We start from the raw sequence: 20,922 nt of genomic DNA on the forward strand, positions 1-20,922 counted from the left end.
GATTTCTGTTAAACAGAGGGGCTGCCTTGATCTGGAAGTTCTCGGAGGAAAGTGGGGGCTGCAGGGTGAGAGTTTTAGGGCTGTGTGAGCCATGTTTGTCTGTGTTGGCCGCTGCCATACAGGAGGCAGGGCTTGTAGTGGATGGAGGCTTTGCAGCAATCTCAGCAAACCTGGGTTGGTGTGTACAACACTTTTGTGACGAAGGACACACGTGGGGCTGCTGTTCACATTCAGGAATTGTGACTGCCTGAGGAATTCGGCCACAGCATGTTGCTACCCACTTTCTGTCCACTTACTGGACTGGTGTGAAATGCCCATGGGTCCAACCTTGCCAGGAGGGCAGAGGCAAAGATGACCGAAACTCAGGCTCCATAAGGGGCATCCTGATGCCTGCTTTGAGACTAAAGAGCATTGCTCACTGTCCTTGAAAATGTATGGTGCATTTCACACACACACACACACACACACACACACACACACACACACACACACACTTCTGTTAACTCTGACCTTATTGTGGCTGGTGGCTGTGTTCTTACTATTTATTTATTTATTTATTTGGAGAGAGACTTGTTTCTCAGCAAAATTCATTTTTGAGCATGTTGAACTGGAAATTTCTTTAGGCACAATCAAAAGCCAGTGGAAGCCAGGCTTTATGCACAAGTTAAGATCTACAGGCGAGTGAGGGAAACGCACTGGGACAGGGCAGGCCACACTGGCGATCCTGGCCAACCCTCCATGGCTCACTGGCACCGACTCCTCCTCCTCCAGCACTGGGCACAGCTTCTCTGTGAATAACTGATGAGGTTTTTCATGGGCAGTGTGGCCTGTAGGCTTCTCAGTGCGTGCCCATGGCCCATCTCTCTCTCCTCGTCTTGGCAACAAGAAACAGTTCACTGACTTTGTGTGCGTGTGTCATGTGTGCACCGGTGCACATAGAGTCTGCAGGCAAATGTGAGTGGACATGGCCTGGAGATAACATGTTCTGATTTTTTTCTTTTGGTGTGTGTATGCGTGTGCGGGTATTCATATGCATGTACATATATGGAGGCTTCAGGTTGACACTGGGTGTCTTCAACACTCATTCTCCACTTTAAAAACTGTACTCTGTGTGTGAGTGTTTAGCCTGAGTGCCCGTACCCCACTTGTATCCCTGGTGCCAGCAGAGGTCAGAAGAAGGTGTTGATCCCCTCTGACTGGAGTTACAGATGGTAGTGAGCTGCTGTGCAGGTTCTAGGAATTAAATCTTGACCCTCTGGATTGAAGGAAGTATGCTTTACTGTGGAATCATCTCTCTCATCCCCATCTTCTCCTTTTAAGTCCAAGCCCCACATCACCTGGCATTCCCAGGCTGTTTCCCATTCAAATACTGACCAGGCCTGATCACGCTCAGCTTCCAAGACCAAATGGGATTGGGTATATTGAGTTAGGGTGGTATGATTGTAGATTTTTAAAATTTTATTTTGCTACTTACTTATGTGTGTGTGTGCATGTGTGTGTATGTATGTATGTGTAGATGTTTGTATATGTATGTATATACATGTATGTGTGTGTATGTATGTTTGTATATATGTATGTATGCATATGTGTGTTTGTATATGTGTGTATGTATGTATGTATGTATGTATGTAAATGTGTATGTGTGTATGTGTGTGTGTGCATGGAGGTACCTTTGAAGGCAGGAAGGGCATCAGATCCCTCGAGCTGGAGTTACAGGCACTTGTGAGCTGCCATGTGGGTGCTGGGAACTGAACTCCAGTCTTCTGCAAGAGCAGCCAGTGCTCCTAAGTGCGGATCAGTCTTTGTAATCTTTCCACCTTATTTTTTGAGGCTGTCTCTCACTCGAAGCTCATCAATTCATGGAGACTGGCTGGCCAGCAAGCCCCAGGGATCTGCTCATCTCCACATTCCCAGTCCAGTCACAGAGTTTTTATTATTAATGGAACAAAGAAAAATACATTAAGGCTCCACATACATCGGGTAGGTGTGTTGCAGCAAAGCAGGGGAGTGGTCCCCTTGCCTCGGATGTGCTCTGCTGACGCTCTCAGCCTTTGAGGTGTTGAAAGGTAGGAGTTTTTTTTAAAAATACGTACTAAAAGGATTTAATGATCAAAGGATATTGGGCTACTTGCAGGAGAGAGCAGTGATGGCTATTTAGGGCTCTAAAGATAACTCAGGATAATTGGCTCTGGACCTGCCACCTCCCAGAGCTCCACAATCACAGGCCGCGCAATCAGCCTTGCAAAGTGCTTAGCACAGTTGTGCCTTTCCCACGTGAACTTCAGTTCACACTTGCAGCATTGGTTCCCAGGCTGAGCCTGTGGTTGGTAGAACTGCTCATCGTCTCTTCGTTGCCGACGGCCCCCGAGGTTGAGGGACTAGGCTCGTGGACATCACAGCCTCCCCTGGCCTCTGCACCAGCCTGGATTTTAACCAGCCTCAGAGCCCAGAACTCTTCCCTAAGCCCACCAAGGAGGGAAAGCAACATCGACAATGGTAAGAGCATATCCACCTGCCAGCTGAAGCTGAAGTTACAGAGACAGGAGTGTGACATCTCTCTATCCTGGTGTTGTGGTGAAACTAATTCATTCTGGTTTGGAGGGAAGGTGAATTTGAGCAGTCATGACTCCATGGCACATGCCTAGAGCCCCAGCACCGGGGTGTGGAGTGGAGACAGGAGGGTCTGAAGTTCAAGCTCCAGGTCAGCATCAGCTATGTCAGTTCAAGGCCATCCCAGGCCACTTGGGACTCAGTGTCTAACATGCCTGCCTATAAGAGTCTCAGAATACAGCCTGCAGGAGCTCCAGGTCTAGGCACATGTCCAGTGTGCTGCCCCTGAGCTTGGTACTCTGTTCTCTCCGGCTATAGGCTTTTCTAGAAAAACTCAGCAGACATTTTATGGCCGAACTACCAAGCCATTGGGATGGAGACAGGGGCCAGGGCCAGGTAAGGCAGGGCTTTAATGATGACTGTTATATTGCTGTGGAAAGACACTATGGCCATGGACACTTTCTTTCTTTCTTCTTTTTTTTTTATTTTACTTTTTTAAAATATTAATCACAGGTTATTTACTTTGTATCTCAACTGTAGCCCCCTCCCTCATTCCTTCCCAATCCCACCCTCCCTTCCTCATCTCCTCCCTGTCCCTTTCGAAGTCCACTGCTAGGGGAGGACCTCCTCCCCTTCCATCTGACCCTAGCTTATCAGGTATCTTCAGGACTGGCTGCAATGTCCTCCTCTGTGTGGCCTAGCAAGGCTGTTCCTTCCTTGGGGGTGGGAGGAGGTAAAGGAGCCAGTCCTTGAGTTCATGTCAGAAGTAGTTCCTGTTCCCCTTACTAGGAAAAACCCACTTGGATACTGAGCTACCATGGGCTACATCTGACCAGGCGTTCTAGGTTGTATCCTTACATGGTCCTTGGCTGGAGAAACAGTCTCATAGAGGACCCCTGTGCCCTGATATATTTTGTCTTTGTGGAGCTCCTGTCCTCTCCCGGTCACACTAACTCCCCCTTTTATCATATGATTCCCTGCACTCTGCAGAAGGTTTGGTTATGAGTCTCAGCATCTCCTTTGATACACTGCTAGGTAGAGTCTTTCAGAGGCCCTCTGTGGTAGGCTCCTGTCCTGTTTCTTGTTTTTTCCTACTTCCCACATCCATCCCATTTGTCTTTCTAAGTGAGGATTGATCATCTTACCCCCGGTCCTCTTTCTTGTTTATCTTCTTTAGTTGCTCATATTTTAATATATTTATCCTATCTCATAGGACTATGTAAGTGAGTATATACCATGTGTGTCTTAAAAACAGTGATTAGATGCCACGAAGTAGGTGGCAATGCCTTAACCGTATGCGTGTTGTTAGGCCCAAGGGCCTCTTCCATCCTTGTCAAGGGGAGCGCTAACTTTCTCTCCTTTCATACAACACCCATGGACACTTTCAAGAGAAAAAAAAAACTTAATTAGGGCCTTGTTTACAGTTTCAGGGGGTGAGCTCATGACCGTCCTGGCAGAGAGCATGGTGGCAGGGAGGCAGACGCGGTGGTGGGAGCTCACGTTTTAGGATACAACCACGAGGCAGAGAAAGCTAACTGGAAATGGCAAGGGCTTTTGAAACCTCAGAGTCCAGCACCAGCGACACACCTCCTTCAACAAGACTGCACCTCCTAATTCTTCCCAAACTCTTTAACCAACTGGAGACCAAGCATCCAAATATATGAGTCTAGGGGGCCATTTTCACCACACGTGGCAAGCACCTCACCAGCGGAGCTATCTCCCAAGCTCCATGAGCGTATTTTAGGGTGAGGAACAGCACAGCGAGGGTCAGGTGGAAGAGATTTCAGAGAGGTGGGTATACCTGGAGACTGCAGGGCTGGGTAGAATGCCAGATGTGAGGAAGAGGTGTAAGGCGTGGGGCAGCAGGGTATCAGTCTATTATAGGATGTCCTGGGACAGTGTATGCTCAGAGGAGGTGAACTCTATTTTTTTAAAAGTTTTATTTTATGATCTATTTATGTGTATGTGTATGTGTATGTATACACATGTGAGTGCAGATGCCTGCAGAGGCCAGAAGAGGGAGTTGGATCTCCTGGAGCTGGAGTTACAGGTGGTTCTGAGTTGCCTGATGTGGGTGCTGTGGATGGAACTCCACTCCTTCACGAGAGCAGTAAGGCCTCTTACCCACTGAGCCATCTCTACAGCCCTGGGGGTGAACTCATAATCATTGTTAACAGACAGGAAGTGGGGAGCCATGGCAGGTGAGCGGACCCCCTGGATGGGCCTGCTTCCATTGTTCCCGTGCTGAGTGCTGGTTGTCCTCAGGATAGAGGAAAAGAGAGGAGATGCTTCCAGGGGTGGTTGGAGGGTGACAGAGACTCGGTTGGTGATGAAGTTAGAGAGTGGAGACCACTGAGTGGAGTGAAGGCAAGGAGAGGAACTCGAGGGCGGGGTAGCTGGAGGTAGGCTCAGACCAGAACGCCTACAGAACATTGCCAGGTGGGCCCTCGCGTGCTCCTGGTCCCTTGGCGAAGAGGAGGGCATTGTGCTCACAATGAAGCTCTCTAGACTCTGGACCGCCTTCTGCCCCGCCTCCTGTGTCTCGGACAGCTCCCTCCTATCTCATTTCTAGAAGTTAGTAATTTCTGGTCAGAATTCATGGCAGAGGGATTTCCATTTGTTTTTGAGAGAAATATGCCACCAAGAAACTGCATTAAAACAATTTAGAGTGCTGCAGGGGAGTTAGATCTGTTTGGATTTGTACCCGGGTGAATGTTTTGGTGTGAGGCCATTCCTAGCCTGGGGCAGAAGCACCATCATCTGCTGCTTTAATTTGCAAGACCCCATTTGGTGTTTTCAGCCAGGCCTGAAGGAGCACTTCTGCTGCCTTCCCCCCAAATCGCAAGGCAGGGGCGGCGCTGGCGCTTTGCTGTTCTTCCTGGGCTTGATACTGCTGCAGAGCCTCCGCCGACGCTCGGCCGTGTTACTAAGCCCTGGCTCCAGTGTGGGCTGTGATTTGTTTCTCCTTTGAGTGACATGACCATATTTTCCATTAAAACCTGAAGCAAATAGCTGCATAAGTGCCAGCTCTGTCACTTGCCCTGCCTGGGAGGGAAATCGGTTGGGGTGAGTCTGGTTCTGTATTGGTATCCAGATGGTTCCGGAAAGTTCCTTCCTCTCAAATTAACTCTGACGTGCCCCACAGCAACTCAGGCAGACTTTTGAGATTCTTGGAGGTGGCAGGTCACGTTTCTAAATGGGACTTGGCAAGTCGGGTTGTGCCTGTGACTCAGGTCAAGTCCAATCTCACAAGTGGTCTCTGTATGTCAAAGAAAATGTCGCTCAACGCTCTTTGCAATACACTTCACCCTGGGGTTCCAGTAGTCTGTGCACTGGGGCTAAGGCCTCAGAGAACACCCCAGCTGAGGATAAAGAGGAGCCAAGATGCTCTAGCATCCACGGGATTTGGGCCACTTTCCCTCTCTGGGCATCACCAACAAGCACCATCCACGAGACAGTACTCTCCCCTCACTACCTGAGCTGTCTCTACCACGGCAGGGTTTAGGGTGGCTACAAAGTATTGCTTCCCTTTCATCCACCCATATACCCTTCACCCATTTATCTACCCATCCTCCCACCCATCCTCCCATCCATTCATCCACCTATTATTTATTTATTATTCGTTTGTTTGTTTTGGTTTTTCAAGACAGGGTTTCTCTGTGTAGCCTTGGTTGTCCTGGACTCACTTTGCAGACCTGGCTGGCCTTGAACTCAGAGATCCATCTGCCTCTGCCTTTCAGAGTCCTGGGATTACAGGTGTGCACCACCACACCTGGCCTTTATTTATTTGTTTTGTTATATTAAATTTATTTATTTATTCATTTTACATCTCAATCATAGCCTCTTCCCTCCTCTTCTTCTGTTTCCACCCTCTTTCTTCTTCCCCTCCCCCTCTCCTCAGAAAACACATGTATCCACACACAGCATGCACACGTATGTATGCATACACAAGCAAATGCGAATGTAGTAATGCTCTGAGTCAAAGGCTGTGTTTAGTTTCAGGAGTGAAAAAAAATCAGTAATAGAACTGGGATGTAGCTCAGTGGTAGAGTGCTTGTCTAGCAGACTTGAAGACCTGTCACCTGCCCCAGCAGTGAACAAAGATAGAAGTCGACGCAGCTCTCGTTGTTGGGCATCTCATAGTTTAATGGAGCAATTCAGGACCAATGTGACTCATTACATAAAGGAAATGTTAGCTGAGCCAAGAGCTGCTTGGGGGTGCCACATGGGCTTGGCTAAATAATATCTCAGTTACTTCATGACAAAGTTCTGCCTCCTGGGTTCTCATCTTACCAACTGTGAAAAACAAAATCTGGTTGGTGTTGATGTGTCTTTGACAGCTTGGATTTTCCCTTTCAACACAGAGGGCAGGTGCAGCCATTTCTTCTATAAGCAGCAGAGTCTTACTAGAGTAGGTCCATTGTTGGGTTGACACTGAAGTTAGCTGTAGGCATCTTTATTTAACTATTTTAATGGGGGTTCTTACACCTCTACCTCCCTTCCAACCCTTATCCATCCTAATACCTCCCAGTCCCCCAACACTAGGTAGGAGAAAAAGGAGTTAGTAGGGAGAGGGGGCGTAGTTCTCTTTAGCTACTTCCTGCTGTTTAGGGATGTAGTTCCTTGGGGCAAGTCCACTCTCTGTAGTCAGGATATCCAGTAGTCCAGCAACATCAAACACAGCAGCAGGATGAGCCAGCAGCAGCATCGGGCAGCAGGAGGAAGAGCAGCAGCTGCCACAGGTCCTCTCGGGTCCTGGCATTTATTCCCTCTCAGAGTCCCCAGAATTAAAATGTCTGCAGCTGGTACATAACACACCTCGGCCAGAGCACTGAGACAATCATAGTTAACAACTGTGAACAAACGGAAGCAGCCCTGTATCCCCAAACAAAAACAGCTTTACATAACGGGGTTTTAAAAGAAGCCAGAACTTCCACCACAGTTATTCTCTACAGTAGTATCTGTATGTGGTGAGCCTTTTAAGAAGGGTTGTATTTGGGTGAAAAAGTGATCAGCTTTAGAAAGAGGCAAGTCGCATGTGGTACTTGTTGAGGGTGTGGTTACAACCCGAGAAGAAAAAAGAAAAGAAGTGATGTCATTTTCAGAGAAAGCAATGCATAGGAGATGATCAGGTTAGATGAAACAAGGCAAATGAGGAAGTAAATACCCTGTGTTCTCACCTATGTGGACTCCAGCCAGAAAAAAACCCAGAGGTCATGGAAGTAGGAGGAAGAACATGCTTGGGAGATGGGAAAGAGGGTGCTGAAGGGAGGGAGAGAGGGGAGCAGAAGAATGACATGGGAACAGAGAAAAACAAATACTGTATGTTTGTTCTCACATACAGAATCCAGACTTAAAAAAAGGGGCCGAGAAGATGGTTCAATGGTTAGAAGTACTCACTGCCCAAATGTGAAGACCTGGGTTCAAATCTCCAGCACGTCCATAAACACATAGGTACCATATGTAATCCCAGCTCTGAAGGAGGTAGAGACAGGAGGACCACCGGGGCTTGTTGCTCAGCAGCCCAACTCTAGGTTCAGGGAGAGATCCTGTCTCAAAGGAATACGGCAGAGAGTGAGAGCAGGACATCAGTGTCCCTCTCTGACCTCCACCTGCATACTTGCACACATCTCCCCTCTCACTCACAGAAACATATCATATGAACACATAAGACATGAAATCAGAGGCAAGTCTGTATTGGGGAGGAAGTGGTCCAGGAGAGAATGTACTGGGGAGAATGTGAGTGGAGTGCAGTGTTAGATATGTGTGGAAATGGCCTGGCAAAACCCATTGTTTTGTACACTAGCTCAATTTATGAACAGAAAGGAAAATAAAATCTGGAAGTGTGAGCTTTTCTCTGAAAAGTTTTGAGTTATTGCACGTTAGATCCAATAAGAAAAATCTGTGTGGTTCAAATGAAATTCACTGTGGATAGCTGGCCGGTGAGTTGAATAGTGAGGGTGTGAAGGCAGCAGGCTTCGTTTTGAAGTAATAGCAGTATTGGGCTTGGTTTGGTGTCTCACATCTGCATTCCACTACTAGGGAGGCTGAGGCAAGAGGATCATCTATGGGTTTTGAGGGTAGTCTAGGCTCCAGAGAGGATTCTAGGCCAGCCTGGGCTGAAGAGTGAATTCTAGTCCATCCTGGACTATAGAAAGAATTCCAGGCCAGCCTGGACTATAGAGTGGGCTACAGCCTGGGCTACAGAGTAAAATCCTTTCTCAAAAGCAAAGAATCAAAAGGAAACTCACAAACCCCAAACAAATCCAAATCAAACAAAAGAAGATGAAGTGTTGAGGGATTTTTAGGGACAAATCTTCTGAAAATGGTGTTTTAGGTTTCTAGATTGCTCCTAATCCAGACCTCAATACTGTGTGGGACTGTGGTTCTCCAACGCTTGGCTGGAGGCTGGGCATGGGGACCCATTCCTGTAATCACAGCTCTCAGGACTGAGCCAGGGGGATTCTAAGCTAGTGACGACCCTGAGCTACCTAGGAAAACTGCAACAAAACAAGACAAAAGAAAACCAAGCCACAGCATTTGACAGTGACATTTGTGAAGAGCAACTGTGTGCAATGCCAGGGGTTGGCCTGTGGGAAGTCAGAAAGTGGAGATGGAAACGACACTTGAAATGTCCAACCATTTAGTGTCTGCAGTTTGGAGGGGACCGAGTTTGAGAAGGCCAAGTCATATGTTCTATAGATTTTAAAAGGCCAGTAACATAAATAAATAGCTTAAAAAATGTATTTAGGGACTGGCGAGATGGTTCAGAGGTCAAGAGCCCTTGTTCCTGCAAAGGACCTGAATTCCCAGCACCCAGTGATGTTTCAGAGTCATCCCTAGCTCCAGCTTCACAGGACCCAATGCTCTCTTGATCTATGAGCACCAGCCACACATATGCAGCATCTATTTCAGGCAAACACAACACACATAAAATTAATCTAAAAATGTTAAAAATATTTATTGAGGTGGCTGGAGAGGTTGTTCAGCAATTAAGAACACTTGCTGCTTTCCCCGAGGACCTGAGTTTGGGTCTCAGCACCACATCAGGTGGTTCACAACCATCTTCAGCTCCAGCTGTTGGGGACTGGACACCTCCGGTTTTCCTGGACACCTTCACTCATGTACACATGTCCACATATGGACAAAACCACATACACATAATTAAAAATAATCAAAAATAAATCTTGAATTCCGTTGAGTAGGACAAGCTGGTTCTGCGTGTCATTCTTGTGTCATTCCTGGTTGCTTTATCAGTTTCTTAGGATGGGTCCCACAACCTTACAGAAGGACTGGTTTATCTTTTCTTTCTTTCCACGACTTGCTCATGTTCTTTGAACTCAGCCGCTAGGTGTAGCATACTCGAGGTCATTTTGTTTTGCCTATCAATGGAACTTTAATTAAATTTTTATTTTAATATTAGTTACAGTTTATTAACTTTGTATCCCAGCTGCATCCTGCTCCCCCATTCCCTCCCAATCCCACGCTCCCTCCCTCATCTTCTCCCTGCCCCTTTCCTCAATGGAACTTTAAGTCACCACAGATGACCACTCTTCATCTCTTCTACTATCCCCTGTCTTAAGGTCTGTGTGTCTGATGTGGTGAGTACGACTGCTCTGGGTGTCCCTTGTGCTTAGTTTCATCTCCATGTCTCTTTTATTTAATTGTTTCTCACAAACAACATACAGTTGGCTCTGCCTTTTTGTTCGGTCTATCAGCCCGTGACTTGCATACGGAGTGTTTGGGCCATTGACATTTGGTGTAATTACTGATTGAGTCAAGTTTAAGACCATTATCTTGACTTAGAAAAGGATCCATTTTTATCTTTTGTTTTGTGTTTGTCTGGATGTACATACGGGCACATATGCAGGTGCACACAGAAGCCAGAAGAGGGGGTTGGACCTTCTGGAGCTGTAGTTACAGGCAGATGTGAGCTGCCTGACATGGGTGCTGGGCTCTGAACTCTAGTCCTCTGACAGAGCAGCAAGAATTCTTAGCTCTGGAGTCATCTTTTATTATTTTCTGTGTCTGCTCTTCTTTGTTTTTTTTTTTTTTTTTTTTTTTTTTTTTTTTTTTTTTGTTGTTGTTGTTGTTCACCTTCTTTGGAGTTACTGCTATTTAGTTATTCAGTATTCTGTTTTTTTATTGTTTGGTATATTTTTATAGTCACTAAAGAAAATTTTCTGCTGGAGGACCATCTCCATCCTTTCAGATTCAGCTGCCTGTAAGCCTAGACTCTGCCTGGGGAGGACACTACACAGTTTCATTAATATGGTGATTGTGAACTGATGGTCCCTGCGGTACAAGCACACTGGATGCTGTCCCCTCTGTCCCTGGGGTTTGACATTATGTGGCAGTGGCAGAGGTGGCTTCATCTATGGTAACCGCTGAGCCTGTGTCTCCCTCTCCAGGGGCTCCCAGCCGTCTGCCTGCTGTCACTCCTCTATCCAGCGCAGCTGCTTTCCTCCATCTGGCTGGAGACGGAGAACATTCTGGAGCCCCGTGAAAAGCTGTTCTGTGGAAGCCACGGGCACCAGTGTCTGGGGTAAACGTCAGCAAGTCCCCAGTTTTGAGTGTTACTGTTGCTGACACGACTGTGTCCTTCCCACTCCACTCGGAGGGAGAAGGAACCCTAGCTTAGAGGTGCTGAATCACCATTCATTGCATCCCACACCGTTTCTTGCTTTGTTTATGACTTAGATTAATTCTGCGTCTCTAGTACCCAGACTCCTATGAAAATTCCAATAAAGCAAAACTGATTAAAATCGGATTGCCCCTAGAAGCAAGATGTTATTTTCTCCCCCAAAGCTGTATTCAGCATCTAAATAAAGTGAGGAGACCGAAGCCCTCTGCATCAGCCTTTAAAAAAGGCTCAGTGGGAACACCTCCATTTGGACCCATAAATACCAAATGGGAACTCTTAAATGGACCTTTCTTGCTTGTTGGGAAAAAAACCCAATGTGAAATGATAGCCTTGATCATAACTTAATTTTTCATTTCCATTTGAACTTTAATTTTACTTAACTTTTCTTCTGACAAATCTGCCAGGGAATATTTAGGCGACATGGCCTAATGTGGGCCGATTATTCATCTTTGCAGCCCTAGGGCTACCCACGAAGGCTTCATCAGCTCAGAGCCAGTTTTATTAGAATCTGTAGCTCAGGAAATATTGCTTTCTGACAGCTCCTGGGCTGTAGAATTTAAAAGGCTTAAGTTTTGGGAGAATTTACACCGTGCTTTCTTCTGTACCTTTCAGAAGCAGTAAATCCCGGATTCCTAGTGCTGCTCAGAGGGGTGGGGTCACTTCGCCCCCCCCACTTCTTCCTGCATAGGCCTGGGACTCCTAGACCAGCCCGAGTTCCTCTTAGTTCTGTATGGAGCTGGGTACTCTGGCTGGCAGGCAGAGGCTCCAGCGTGAAGTTCTGTTCCCTCCCCTTTGGTGGGGATGGCCGTTGATCTGAATATGGACATGGAATGTTTCTTAAAGTCCGCAATGAGTTAAGGGTGCTTTATCCTCATTGTGTGCATATGGGTATACACGTATGTTCAGTGTGTGTGTTTGTGTGTGTGTTAGAGGAAGACCTCAGGTGCCATCTACTTTTTTTTTTTTTTGACAGCATCTCTCACTTTCCTAGAACTCACCAGGTATCCTGGGCTACCTGCCTGTCTCTGCCTCCTCACTGGGTTGCCACCTCACTTGGGTTTTAAAACATGTGTTCTGGGGTTCAAGCTCAGTTCTCCCTGCTAACGTGGCTGACTAGCACTTTACTGACCGAGCTACCCCATTGCCACTCACTGAATGTCCACATCGATTATTTTTGTACGACCAACTTGAAGGAGGAAGGATATGTTTTGGTTCATGGTTTCAGAGGGTCCATGATGGCTTGACCCCATGAGCTTGGACAGACAATCATGGCAGCAGGAGTGTGGCGAAGCTCCTTCAGCTCAGGGCAGCAGGAAGCAGAGAGAGGAGGGTAGCACAGGGCGTAACCTTCAGAGCCGCACCCCAGGGACCCACTTCCTCCAGCTAGACCCCACCCCCCAGACACCCCCAACATCTCACAATAACCCCATAGACTGTCAGCCAGGCACCCAACACGTTTCACATTCAAACTGTCACAGTGCTGTGTTCGCCACACATTCTTAGTCCTGGGACACAGCGCCGAATAAATCAAAGGTGGTTGCTCCCTTCGTGGAGCTCACGGGCTGGCAGGGAAGACAAGGACTAAACTCTTAAACACACACATGAATCACACCGGCAGCTAGAGCCACGGAGAAAATAACATCTCTTTGGAAGAATTCAGCAGAGATTTGGAGGATGAAGATGCTACCCGGAGGAGGGCCTCAGCAAACACAGATGGGCTTCTGTTTCATTTCCTGTCCCCATCACCAGTGGGTTTGCACATTCTCATTCGGCCACTGGCAGTCCTGGTTTTTGTGAGCCTTGCTCTTACAGCCCTCTCACTTCGACCTGTTGCTCCAGAGAGTTCTCCCTTGTGTGGGTTGCAGTCGGGCCCCTTGTTGTGTGTGATGTGACTGTTCACCTTCACTGTCAGCCTGTTGGGATATAGATCACCATGGAGACAGGCCTCTGGGCACATCTGTGAAGGGGTTCTAGACCAGGCTCAGTGAGATGGGAAGACCCACTTTACTAGTGGGTGGCCCCATTCCATGGTGTGAGTCCCAGACTGAATAAAAGGGAGAAAGTGGGCTGAGCGCCAGCACCCATCTCTCTCTGCTTCTCTGTAGATTCGGCATGACCAGTTGCTCCCTGGCCATGCCACCATGCTTTCCTACCACGATGGACTGTACCTTGGAACTGTGGGCCTAAATAAACCCCCTCTTCTTTTAAGTTGCTTTTCTTAGGCATTGGGTCACAGCAAGGGAAAAAGTAACCAACACCATCATTGAGTATGTTGCTTATGGGCTTTGAAAGTGGGCTGGGATGAGGGGTTATGTCACTCTGACCTTACAGAAGCTAAGAGAGGAGGGATTTGTTTTGGCTTGTGGTTTCAGGGAACATGGTCCAGTGTGGTGGGAATGGCCTGGCACTCTGATGCTATCTATGAATGATGGGAGCTTGCAGCTTGTTCACAGCACTGCTGACCAGGAAGCAGAGAACTTAAAGCAGAGAGCCTGGGCTGGAAGTGGCGTCAGGATGAAGTCCTTAAGGCCCCTCCTCAGGGAGTCAGAGCCATACCGCCAGCTGGAAAGGTTTTACAAATTTCCCCAGATGGCACCACCAGCCAGTGCCTAACTGTTCAGACACACTAGACAGAGGGAAGGCATTTCACATCCGAACCACAGCAGTTGTCCTATGTGGAGAAGTCTAAAGTGATGACCCCTCCACAACTGACTGGTCCACTTCAGTATGGACCAGGTGGGGCACACTGGAGACAGAGTGAAGCCTGTTTTGACTGGTGCTCATCATTCCAGAGTCTGGGCTTTGTGAGAAGAGAGCCGAACAGCACCCACTGCCTTCAGTGGTTGTCAGTAAAATCTTGGTACCTATGGGCATGTTGTATTCTGTATTCTGCTAGGGCCCTTGCTTCTGTGGAGGGTGACTGATGGGGGTGGGGGTTGTGGTAAACAATAGGTGCTGTTTTTCTCCTGAGCTCTGCATCTGTCTCTTGGTGTTTCTTTGATGTCTTTAAAGACTATGTTTTACTCTATTGATCAGCAAAACAAAGCGGTGTTCAGAGCTCTTGTGTGGAGATCTGCGAGGTTTTATTGAGCGATAGCCCTCTCTATATTTCTTGCCCTTGCAAGAGCTTTCTTGTGAAAATGAGGCTGTGAAGAAGAAAAGGGAAGTACCTGGGGTGCAGAGGCCATACAGAGGCTTCCTAAGGCTTGAAAGTTATTTACTTCCTGAGACTCAAGAGCTTCCCTTCAGGATGGAATATTTCAATTGGGAGGAAATTACTACACAACACTATCCCAACATGCTGTACCCTGTGCAGACATCACTAATTGATACTAACTCATTTTCAGGAAGCTTATCTTGTAAACTTCTTGGGAATCTTTGATAGTGTTGAGGCTCACGGCTTCTGTCCTTCTGCAGTTGTTATTTTCTATTCCAGTTGCTTCGTTTCATGCAGACATCATTAATCGATCGTAGCTGTCTTTAGGGTGCTAATTCATACAATACTCTTGGAAATACCTTTCAGGGATTTGGGACTGGCTCCTGGTTGGAAATATAATCAGCCTGCCTTTGACAGAATTTGGTTTCTCTCATTTTTAAAAGTAGTCTAGGTAACCCTAGACTACATTTTTTTGGCTTGGAATTTTCCAAGGAATGTTAAGCTGACAAAAGACTCCTGAGAGAAAATAATTTAAATAAATGTTCTTTCTTCAGCTCATTTGGGCATCATGTAACCCTCGGGTGAACAAGTGTGCATAGTTGAGTTAACTTTTTAAATAGCACTTGTCCACAGCCTAAAAACATGCAGTATGCACTGTTATAAGTTGTATCATGACTATTCATCCATTGAAGATATAGTCTCTGGGATGCTAGCCAGGTACTGTTGGTGCCAGGTGAAAGGGTCTCTCAGAGAAAGTTGAACTCTCGGCCCTGGGCTGAGGGAGTTTGCTCTTCAGTGGGGGGATCAGGAGGAATACTAATGTGAATTTAGTGAGCAAAGGAAACAGGCTGGTGCCCTAGGAAAGAGCATTTGGGCTGAGGAGGAGCAGGCACAAAGGCCCTGTGGGTTGAGCTTATTCAGTAAGTGCATGGGCCAGAGTGGAAGGGACTGTGGCTGAGAAGGGAGAAATTGAGGCTCTGTGAGCATGGATGGCTGGAGCTGCCAGTATCTGCTTCAAGGAGGCATGGGAAGTGCTTCCTCTTGCTGGTGTAGCTGGGATTGGGAAGATGCAAGGAGTTATTTAGGACAGTTTTGTTCTGAGTATTGAGTTTGATATGTTTACTTTTCTTTAAAAACGTTTAATGGAGGAGTTAATAGAGGAAACGTGGCATTGTATACTGTATAAACGGGTATTTCTCAGCATGAAGAAGGAAGGAGGGAAAATAGACACAACTGGAGATCATCCCAGGAGGCCAGTCTCACCAAGAGAAACAGTTTGTGTAGATACATTGCTTTGCATGTGTGCACATGACAAGAAAGCCGGCACGAGATTGCTTAGGGGAACAGAGGCGACTAATGGAAGGTGGAGGGCGACCAAGGGAGGGTCATGTGGTGTGAGGGTGTGCTCAGTGGATGTTATCTGTATGTGCAAATGGCTGCATGTAACCCAGTTTAATAAAGCCAGTTTAACAGTGCACATCTATAGTATAGAAAAATGGCTTCAGTCATTGTTTTTACATGTGTGTCCTGTGCTTTGCTCACCTTCACCCCCATTACCCTCTCTGTCCTTCCCTCACCCCTCCTTATGGTTCACGTTCTCCTCTCAAATACACTTTCTTCTACTTCCATGTCACACATACAAGTGTACACACAAACACACACCACCACACCACACACACACACACACACACACACACACACACACACTTTAAAATCCAGAACCTAGAGGGGAGAGAATGCACAGCATCCATCTCATCCATCTGTCTTTCCAATTCTGGCTTATTTCACTTTACACAATGGTCTCCAGCTTCATCCGTCTTCCTGTAAATGACAGAATTTCATTTTTTTAGGAAGCATCATTCAGTTTTCCTACTTGAAGTCTGCCTGAACTCCTGACCCTGGCTGTGTGAATTCTCATTTCCTGCCCACAGCCTACAAGACCCTGCTCCCCAAAGTCTGCTAGCCTCCTGTTGGCTGATAGCCTCCGGCAGGTGGGCGGTGAAGGTTCAGTGAGGATTGGATTTGCATTTTCCGTGTGATTGGTGGTGTGGTGTGCTTTCTCATGAATATATAACTGTGATTAAGTAGGAAAAATTTTAAGAAAACGTCTGGAGCAGGCAAATGCATCGACAGGAAGTGTGTGGTTGCCTGGGGTTGGGGAGAGAGGGAAGGTGTTGGAGATGAGAGGTGGAGAGGCTGTGGAGGTTGATTGTGGGGCGATGGGAATTTTCTCCCGTTGATTGTGGTGATGGTTTCACACTTGAGCGTTACCAAGCACATAGAGGCTGTCTTCTTGAAGTGTGTTTGTTAATAATGTGCGCGCATGGTGTGTGTATGGTGTTAGTGCCACGGGGCATGGATGGAGCCAGAGAACAACTCTGTGGAGTCGGTTTTCTCCTTCCTCCTTTTTGTGAGTTCTAGGGGTCAGATTCAGGTTGCCAGGCTTGCACAGTAAGTGCCATCTCACCAATCCTGGGCTCTTCTGAGCAGCGAGCCCCTGCTTGTGGGTGGCACCCCGGATGTCACGTGGATGCTCCGGTCTGAGTTCCCAGGCTGCGGATGTAGGTCAGCTAGTTAACTGCTGGCTGGACATGCCCCACACCCCAGGCTTCATATCCAGAACTGAATAAAACCAAGGTGGTATGCCCCTGCAATCCTAACACTCAGGAGCTGGAGGCAGGAGGATCAAAAGTTCAAGGTCATCCTTGGCTACATAGGGAGTTTGAGGCCAGCCTGGGCTACATGATACCTTGTCACTTACCAACAGTCACCCAACACACACAAAAGCCCTTCAAACTCAGCACAGTGCAGAGCTGCCCCAGGCATCAGGCTTTCAGGGCACACTGCTGTCATGGAGCTCAGGGAGAAGATCCTGTAAATCATGAAGAGCCTTGCAAGAACGGAGGCCGACCGCCCCTCCCCCATGGCTGGCATTCTCTGCAAACTTTGGCAGCCTGCACAGGCTGCGTGCAGCACAAATAAGAGATCAGTGTCTTCATTTCCTCTGAAGCTCTGTGTTTGGGGAGAAAACCCAAGAAAACACACCTGTCCCGGAGGCTCAGCAACACGGTTATTAAGTGTCACCTGGTGGGTCCCCAGGCTTGTCATTGCTGATGCTCTCTCTGCATTTTTGTTCCAGCAGTGTCTAGGGTGGCACATGACAGGTCCTGTTTTGGGGCTCAGACTAGAGAATTTTTCTGAGCTCCCTGGTCTATTTGTCCTGCACACCTACTAGTGACTTCTGCGTTCCTAATCCTCTCCCTGTCGCCAACACCAGCCCCTCAAATGCTAGAAGTAACACATACTGTCAGACCCTCTACACTCTCTCTCTCTCTCTCTCTCTCTCTCTCCAGAATCATGGATCCTACCTATACCAGACCCCTCTTCATATCTGCCATTTAAAATCATTTATTTATTACTTATTTAATGTGTGTGTGGGCACATGTATGCCATGGTAGTTGTGTTGAGGTCAGAGGTCAACTTATGGGCACGCTTCTCTCATTTTACCATGTGGGTTCCATAGAACAAACTCAGGCAATGTATGTCTTGGCACCAAGTGCCTTTACACACTGAGCCCTCTCACTGAACACATCTGCCACTTCCTGGGGCTGTCCAGTGAGAAATGTTTTATTCTAACTGAGGGATTTACAACTGATCACACACAGGGTGTCACACACGCACATGCACACATACCCAAGAGGCCCCAAATATATGTTATTTGAAGCAGTCATGCTTACAATTAAAGGAGGAAATCCTGAAGGGTTCTTCATAAAGAATTCGCTTTATGCCTCCAACCTTTTGAAGAGAGACAGCTCTGAATCCTCTTAGCTTCAGTAGCACACTCAGCTGGTCTGTGTGGCTGACTACAAAATAAACACAAGCAGCTGTGTGTGTTTGTGGGGTACTGAGATGTTTCTTTTTCACATTTACTAATTTGAGGTTATCATACTGTATTTACATATTTTTCACCTCCTCCTCCTCCCTCTTTCCATGTCCCTCCACTCCCTCCTCTCAACTTCATGACCTCTTCTTTAATTACTACTGTCCCCCGCACAAAAATAACCTGCTGAGTCCATTTAGTATTGCTTGTGTGTGTGTTAGCATGTGCATGTGTGTATGTGCACATTCGTGCATGCTTGTGTGTGTGTATTTAGGGATGACCACTTGGGACTGGGTGACATACGAGGGATTTGTCCCTGGAGAAGACTGATCCTCCTCTCAGCCGTTAATTGCCTGAGGCTCTTCTTCTAGGGGTGGGGTTTCGTGAGATTTTCTCACATGCGCACTGGCATGTGAACTCGTGCTGTCACTGGGCAGGTCTCGTTTAGTTGACCATCTTGTTAAGATTTCATGGGTGCAGCGCCTGATTATCAATGGAAGACACTACCCTGCAGCCCGTGCCCTGGTCCTCCCGCTGTTACAGTCTTTCTGCCCCTTCTTCTGCTGTGTTCCCCCAGCCGTATGTGTCAGGGTCCTGTTGTAGATGCACAAATTCAGGACCTCACAGTTGTTCTATGCATTTTGGCCAGTTGGATAGTCTCTGTCTGCTGAAAAGCGAAGCGCTTTGAGGAGGGATGAGTTACGCTGCATTCTGAACACTTACCCTCAAGTGTACCCTGGGATGTTTCAGTACTACATACATGCTGTATGATGACCAAGTCAGGGCTGCTGTGTGCACATTTGATCTTAGTGCTTATTGTTTTCCTGTGGAAACATTACAATTCCTCATTCTAGCTCTCTGAAGTGCCAGTCTTTTATTGTTAGTCACCCTACTACACAGTAGCACCCAGAACTTGTTCCTTCTGTGTGTTGTGCTGTTCGCCAGCCTTTCCCCCTCTGTCCTTCCTCGCTGTTCTCCCAGGCCTATCAGCATTGCAATGCTCTTAGTTTCTGAGGCTTGAAACAATTAGTCAATTAGTGTGTGTGTGTGTGTGTGTGATGGCAAATATGTGTGGAGGTCAGAGAACAACTTGCAGGAACTGGTTCTTTTTTCATCATGTGGTTCTTGAACTTGGGTCATCAGGCTTGGCACCTTTTTTCTACTGAGCCATTTGCCATTTCACTTTTCTTTTTTTTGGGGGGGGGACTGGTCTCTCACTGAACCTGGAGCTGATTGTCTAGACTGGTTGGCCAGTGAGCCACAGGCCTCCTCCTATCTTTCCCCCACAGCTCTGGGATCATAGGTGCTTGTTACACCAGCTTTCTATTTTTTAATGCTTGTACTTATTTTTCAGTTATGTGTCTGTGTGTTGGCATGTGTGTGCATGTGTGTGTGTGTGTGTGTGTGTGCCAGTGACTGCAGAGGTCAGAAGAGGGCACTGTGTTCTCTGGAGCTGGAGTGGCAGGTGGTCATGAACTACCTGAGGTGGAACCAAGCTGAGGCCCCCAGAAGGAGCGGGATTCTCAGCCACCCTTTCCCCTCCACCCCTGCACCAGCTTGGGTTCGAAGATTGCGCTCACGCCTGTGTGGCAAGCACTCTACAGACCGAGCCGTCTGTCCTGCCTCCCCGTCAGTGCGTTCTAATGAGTGCATACGGAGTGGGACTCTGCAAAGTCACAAAACACGGGGGAAGCGGGTTTATTCAGTGCATGTGCAGAGACGTCTACTCACACGAGAAGCCGCAGCTTCTCCTACCCCTGGAGGCTTCATTTCCTTGCCAGACTGTGTTGGCTGCACATGAGTGTCTTTCCTTGAGACATTTCCCAATGAGGTGGGGGCCAGACATTTTTCTGCTTTGATTTTTTTTTTCCTTTGAGACAACAATAGCAAATGTGGAAATCTTGGTGGCTGTGGTCACAGTCCTGTGACAAGCTGTGGTCCTCCTTTCTTTTTGAGATTCATTTCCAAATATGCCTTCTCCTCATCCCCTTCCTGCTCTGCACAGCCATAGGCAGGGTACATAGCGGAAAGGGTGGGCTTGGGAACTAGGAAGACTTGTTGAGGGAACCACAGCACAGCATCTTCTGGGCGGAGAGGACATGGTCACGTGACCGAACCTCTCTGTCTCCTTACTTGCATGGTATGTGGGAGTTCTTTGTGCTTGGCCTTGTCCGTGGATGGGCAGGAGGTCATGAGCAGACTATTCCCAGTTTACAGTTGACTTTGGGACTAACTATCATTCTCTATGAGATGCTGGCATATTTGCACACATTCCTTCTGTGAATAATGCACACCTGGGATCTTCTTTATTTTTGATTTGTGTGTGCATGTGTGTGTGTGCCTGTGGAAGCTAGAGGTCAATCTTGGGTGCCCTTCCACCTAGAGGTCATCTTGGTCTCTCTCTGTCAATCCTTCTATTGCTTTGAGTGCCAAAGCCTCATTTCCTGTTTCTCAGATATTGGGACCTGACTACATTTTCATTGATTTGCTGGGGACAGGGTCTCTTGATACAGCCTAGGCTGGTCTGTGACTTGAAATCTGCCTCAGCCCTCCTAGTTCTGTAAGTATAGGTAGTGCCACCAAGATGGACCTTTGAGTCTTTTGTCTGTCTGCAGTTGTGCTACCCATCACATTCTCCAGAGGGCACAAAGAACAAAACCAACTCCTCCAGCGCTGTTTGTAACAGTACCT

General features: G+C 47.4%; 1 non-coding gene across 1 annotated transcript; it reads right to left on the minus strand.

Moving 5' to 3' along the window:
* Positions 1 to 3,796: 3,796 nt before the first annotated feature.
* On the minus strand, positions 3,797 to 3,922 carry LOC132646625 (U6atac minor spliceosomal RNA). Its single transcript, XR_009584879.1, has one exon. It is a non-coding gene; the product is annotated as a U6atac minor spliceosomal RNA (small nuclear RNA).
* Between the last annotated feature and the right edge of the window lie 17,000 nt (positions 3,923 to 20,922).

The sequence above is a fragment of the Meriones unguiculatus genome, chromosome 11 (assembly GCF_030254825.1).
Source record: "Meriones unguiculatus strain TT.TT164.6M chromosome 11, Bangor_MerUng_6.1, whole genome shotgun sequence".
In the NCBI taxonomy this organism is placed as follows: Eukaryota; Metazoa; Chordata; class Mammalia; order Rodentia; family Muridae; genus Meriones; species Meriones unguiculatus.